This window comes from Hoplias malabaricus, chromosome Y (genome assembly GCF_029633855.1).
Source record: "Hoplias malabaricus isolate fHopMal1 chromosome Y, fHopMal1.hap1, whole genome shotgun sequence".
Taxonomy (NCBI): domain Eukaryota; kingdom Metazoa; phylum Chordata; class Actinopteri; order Characiformes; family Erythrinidae; genus Hoplias; species Hoplias malabaricus.
In genome coordinates, this window is record NC_089820.1 from 68,575,740 (window position 1) to 68,582,197 (window position 6,458).

The following is a 6,458-nucleotide window of genomic DNA, read 5'->3' on the forward strand; positions in this document are numbered from 1 at the left end:
CAACATACACTTCAAGAGTCTACTTTCTGCAAAATGGTATGAAACTATTATATTTCATGTGTTTTTTATTTAGTAAACGTCAAGTCCCCACAATGTACAATGTACTCTAACAGTATTGGCATAGGATTTCATTCAAGTCCCCACAAAGCAGCTGTTAAAAAAGAATGAGGTTTATTAAAAAAATAAATAGTTCAATTGGTGTGTTTAGCCTTAAAATAGTTTCTACCACTTATTAGTGTTTCTCTTGTTTATTGTATGGCAACATGCTTTTAATATCGGACATGTTAGTGACTGTTGTGCCCATTTCAGGTGACAAAAAGTGGAATGACAACAGACAGTAAAGGTCTGGAGCCAGATTGTGCCTCTGGAGACTATCACCATGGCACCCAACAATCACTGCAAGAGTCTACTTTCTGCAAAATGGTATGAAACTATTATATTTCATGTGTTTTTTATTTAGTAAACGTCAAGTCCCCACAATGTACAATGTACTCTAACAGTATTGGCATAGGATATAAGAATATAAGGATTTTATTAAAAATAATTAGTTTGATTGGTGTGTTTAGCCTTAAAATAGTTTCTACTACTTATTAGTGTTTCTCTTGTTAATTGTATGGCAACATGCTTTTAATATCGGACATGTTAGTGACTGTTGTGCCCATTTCAGGTGACAAAAAGTGGAACGACAGCAGACAGCAAAGGTCTGGAGCCAGATTGTGCCTCTGGAGACAATCACCATGGCACCCAACATACACTTCAAGACTCTACTTTCTGCAAAATGGTATGAAACTATTATATTTCAGGTGTTTTGTATTTAGTAAACGTCAAGTCCCCACAATGTACAATGTACTCTAACAGTATTGGCATAGGATTTCATTCAAGTCCCCACAAAGCAGCTGTTAAAAAAGAATGAGGTTTATTAAAAAAATAAATAGTTCAATTGGTGTGTTTAGCCTTAAAATAGTTTCTACCACTTATTAGTGTTTCTCTTGTTTATTGTATGGCAACATGCTTTTAATATCGGACATGTTAGTGACTGTTGTGCCCATTTCAGGTGACAAAAAGTGGAATGACAACAGACAGTAAAGGTCTGGAGCCAGATTGTGCCTCTGGAGACTATTACCATGGCATCCAACAATCACTGCAAGAGTCTACTTTCTGCAAAATGGTATGAAACTATTATATTTCATGTGTTTTTTATTTAGTAAATGTCAAGTCCCCACAATGTACAATGTACTCTAACAGTATTGGCATAGGATATAAGAATATAAGAATTTTATTAAAAATAATTACTTTGATTGGTGTGTTTAGCCTTAAAATAGTTTCAGAATTAGTGTTCCTCTTGATTATTGTATGGCAACATGTTTTTAATATTGGGCATGTTCTTGGTAGAATAAAGAAGTGATTTACCATTACCTTTTTGTGCACAGTTGAACTGGTGTAAAAACAAGTATCTAGAAATATCTTAGGAACCCCGTAGCAAAACCACAACTTTTGGATAAAAATGGAATGATCGATCGACTTTGTAGCTGCGTTGGATGGTTTTCAGCTGACATATGTAATTGTATGGCTTGCTAGCAGTAACTAAGCCCTGTTATTTTTGTGACATATTAAAAAAAAATAGTTATGCTCTGCAGCATGTTACAGTTCAGCCCTCTCCTTGATTGGTATCTCTTACTGAGCTGGTCGTGATGAAGGGTGATCAGTGATTGACAGCCCCAGCAGCCACCAATATTTATTTTTATTTTTTATCTTTCAGTCTTTTTTCTTTTTCTTCAGTAAACACTTTTTTCTTGTCATTATCATTATTACTATTATTGGATGTTCTTTGCCACTTATTCTTTTAGTTTGATGCATTTAATTTGTGTTTAACTAGATTGGAGCAGAACTGGACATAGAAACATCTACAAAGCAAGCCCAGGAAACCAATCAGCATCAGAACCAAACAGCAACACCAGCATCAGAACCAACTAGTATCACATTAGTTCCCAAAGGTATAGTCTGATAAACATTATGGCGAGCTGTTATGAAATGGAAAAACATTGTATGTTTTGACTGATGTTGTCCTGCATTTATTCAGGTGTCAAGGTGGTTAAGAAAAGGAAATGGGAGACCAATGAGGTGAAAGCTGTTGAAAAACATCTGAACAGGTTCATCAAAACTTGCACAGTGCCAGGAAAACAACATTGTGAGGCCTGTATAAAAGCAGAACCTATAGCGTGAATCCTATTGTTGAAAGACAGATTGGTTGGCTGTGAAATTTTTTGTCAAAAACAGAATTACTACTCTTAAAAGGAAGATGTAAACCAGAATAAAAAGCCATTTACTGCATTAAAATGCATTTTTGTTTTGTTTTGTTAATTCATTTATAAAGTTCCTATAGGAAAAAAACAATATTTGATTTCATTGAAAAGTTGGCTGATGTCGTCTTTAGGGTTTTTTATTTTTACAGTTTTACAGTGGCTCTGTAAAGACCCATGAACAATAAAATTGTTATTTTCTTCAGATTGACTGAGAATGTTTTGTATGTTATAACACTTTTGGTGCTATAAAGAGCCATATACAGCACATTCTTCATCAGTCTGAAGAAACGTCACCATATTTCTTCAGTTTAAAAGAACCATTTAAACGTTGGGAGTGAGTGTTTCATAAAATGCTTGTTTTCTTTTAATTTTTTTATACTTATTGGGGCCTTGGCAGCTTAAAGTGTTGAGGTGGTTGTACACCTTGTAGATGCTTTTGAAAATTTTAAGGTATTTATTAATGATTTGTACAAAATACGGCATGGGCAAATGGCAAAAAAAAAAAGTTTAAATGGAAATGAATAAATGTGTTATTCATATGACAACATCATTTGTCTTTTCTTATAAATATGCATTGTGGCTGCAAACCAGTTGTTAGTAAAATTTGTCCCCAGATTGTTCACAAGTACTTACATTGTACAAAATACTGGGAAGTGTCAGTGTGTGTGTGTGCTGGTCCTCACATGTTTGGAATACCAGAAACAGTCCCCAGAATGTCGGAAAATGTCACATTGCTTTATTAATGTATTTTCTTTATTTTAAAGTGACAGCTGCTGTTCCAGGATCAGTTGAAACATGAATCTGTGTTTCATTTGTTCCTAAAGCCTTTAGAAATGCGTGTCCCCACAATGTAGGATCCAGCTCGTAGTCCCCAGATAACGCTTCTACAAGAATGTGTGCGTTTGTGTGTGTGTGTGTGTGTGTGTGTGTGTGTGTGTGTGTGTGTGTGTGTGTGTGTGTATAAAGGTATATTAGATGCACAGCATTTGAAACAGCTCTAGATCTTCACAGTGGAGTGTAGTGTGTAAAAATAGATTTCATTCACACTATGCCCTTCTCTGTGTCATTTTCCACAACAGCATCCAACCCCCAACACACACACACACACACACACACACCAAAACCCATCACATACACCTGCACAAACATACATACACACCACACACACTCTCTCTTTAACATGTCTTCATCTGTTTATATTCAGCATTGTCTTTGTTCATTTATATATTGTACAGTGTGTAGGGAAGTGTGTATAGTGCCGGACAAAGTCAGTCCTGTGTCTGTGTATGATTTTTATATTTACGTCATAAAGATTCATTTGTGCACTTTATTACAGATCTGAGAACTGTGGAGAGTCTGTTGTTCCTTTCCGTGTTATTATTTTACATATATTCCCACGTTTGGGCGACTGTGGGAGATGAGAAATGGATTGTGGGGACATCCGTGTGGAATCTATAGGTGAGGGATTTCTGGGGATATTTCTATAAAGGATTTACAGGTGATAAAGTGCTCTGTTAGGTCTTCCATAGGAGTGTTTTTAAGCCGTATGTGTGATGTACGTGTGAAAGTCAGAGCAAGAAAAAGTGCGTTAGCTGTTGCAATCTGCAAACTGTCACCCAGCCGTTCTGATATCCTTATCTCTCCACTATGAGGCCGTTTGGCTTTGAGTTTCCACCCAGACTCTACGCAGCTCTGAGCTTTAACTCTGACTTTTCACTCAGACACAAGTTGCTCAATTTATATCAGGAGAGAACGAGTTTCACCACAAGCTATAATGTGTTTCAGAGAAGAGAATGAAAAAAGAGAGATACACTTCAGCTTGATTCGAATGAACAAATCCATGCGTTTTTGTTTCACAGGGGTGTGTTTTTGTTGCAGCACTGCGTTTCTCTCGGGGAGGTCTCGGCCACATTTTTGTTACAAATCTCTGAACTAAGCTCTGGGTAAAAGTCTGACTTGTGAAAATATTAGGGGTGAAACATAAAGATGATGGCTCTGAAATGAATAAATCCATTCTGTTGGAACTCATTTCTGTCCACACATATTTCCATAATTAAATGTTCTATTTCAATCAGGAACATCCGTATTTAAACTCAAATGTGAGTAAATGAAATAACTGTGATTACACAACAGATTATTTAACACAGTGATGTCACTACCAAATATTTGACATCATTTTTTCCCTCCAAACTTATGACTGGTGCTATATTTACTCTCAAACTTGCATAACCTTTATCCGATGAACTGGAGCTATCTCTGTAATAAGAGACCACGGTCATCAGGTGAGCCACAGGTGTGTGTGTGTGTGTGTGTGTTACTGCTATTCAGAATGAACCAGATTTGTCTGGTTGCTGTTCCTCAGGGTGCGTACGTGTGTGTGTGTGTGTGTCTGTGGGGAGTGTGTCTCAGGTGGAGTAATGGCTCAGAGCTCCTGAATCACATCCTTTATTTTTTATTAGAGGCTCTGTTTCCACTGCACCGCTCTAAAACACCTCCTTTGGAAACAAGCAGTTTAACTAAGTATCAGCTGCGACAAAAACTCTTAATGAACGGATTAAAAGTTGCATTTTTATTTAGATTAACCACATCAATATATTGCAAAAAACTAAAATCGTGGTTTATCTAAATAAAAAATGATTGGCTTTGTTTCAGCGTTTATTTGGTTTCAATGCAGTTTAATTACGTGTTACCACAGAGATATGATTTACACAATGCCTCAATATAGGTCAAACACACACACACACACACACACACACACACTGAGGAATTCATCTCCATGTGTCCTAGGGCTGTGTGAGGACAAGAGCAGGTGGATGACGTGCTTTTCCACAGTCACCTGATCACACTTCTCTGCAGACCCTTAAAGGTACAGTAATGTGAACGAGTAATAGTAGAAGTATTAACAATATCAGTAGTAGCATTGTTTTACTGTTACGTTAACACTTTAATCCCCATTTAGACGTTAACATTACAGAACTATAATTACTGATCCCACATACTGCACATCACAGATAAGTGATTAAGCTAATACAGCACCCACTGCTCATCACAGGACTGTGGACTTTACACAGTAGATTCATAGTGGATTGCAGATAATTACACACTTACTGTCAGAGCAAAACCTTTCCAATTACAAACGATAAATGATATAAACATAGGATGCAAATGGAAATACAAGCTTTTGCTGCCAAAAAAGCTTTTGATTTGATCTTATAAGACTGCAAATATTTTACATTTATAAAAAAGCATTATAATACACTATATAATGAAAGTGAATACATGAAACAATATAATAAAATAAATCATGAACACCATGGAAATGTGGGCGCTGCTGTTGATGCATTTTGGCGAGAACCGTACTTCAAACTGAACTGATATTAATATTAATGTTCTCAATCACTGTATAAAAGATGCACAAGGTTTTCTTTATTGTTGAATGTGCTGTGTTTGAATTGAACTGTACCTGCCCTGTCTTTTAATCTACAAATTATGACCGGCTAATTTGGTTTGTACTTTATTTATTTATGTTGTGTGTTTATTATTAGTAATATATTGATTTCGTGTCCTGTATTTCTCCTCGTTAATGTCTCAGCCCTGCTGTAATCAAACTCAGACAGATTTCTTAAAGCACCCAACACTGCTCTGAGCCTCTGAAAAAGGTTTGAAGGTTGATGGTTACAAAACTCTGGGTTTGTGAAAGGGGAGTAGGCCGAGCTAGAGCCTGGGGAGTGGTTAATCTCTGACCCAGGAGGAGAGGAGGGCCACTGGGACTCAGACTGTACCAGCAAGAGTCTCTCTTACACCAGAGAACCTGCAGAGGGTTACCACACATGTACCACACGAGAGAGAGAGAGATAGATAGAGAGAGAGAGAGAGAGAGAGTGAGAGAGAGAGAGAGAGAGAGAGAGAGATAAAGGGTCACAGACGGATGCAATAGGTCAGAGTGGTGTCTTTCGCTTGCCAAATGTCTAGTTTTACCCCCCACTACAGAGACGTCTCGAATACGTACACTGATTGAAGGTCGCGTAGGTCACCGGAGTGTTTCATAAGGTGAAGAGGAACCAGGGCAGAGAATGAGTGACTGCTGCTTGGATGTTTGTTAGTTGTTGAATAAGCCGTGATTTTAAGTTAAGTATTTTTCTGTAGATGAATCAG

At 37.1% G+C, this 6,458-nt stretch overlaps 1 long non-coding RNA gene across 1 annotated transcript; it reads left to right on the top strand.

Moving 5' to 3' along the window:
* Window positions 1-1,054: 1,054 nt before the first annotated feature.
* LOC136677693 (uncharacterized) lies at window positions 1,055-2,615 on the top strand. Its single transcript, XR_010796406.1, has 3 exons — window positions 1,055-1,168; window positions 1,877-1,994; window positions 2,081-2,615. It is a non-coding gene; the product is annotated as an uncharacterized lncRNA (long non-coding RNA).
* The last annotated feature ends 3,843 nt before the right edge of the window (window positions 2,616-6,458 follow it).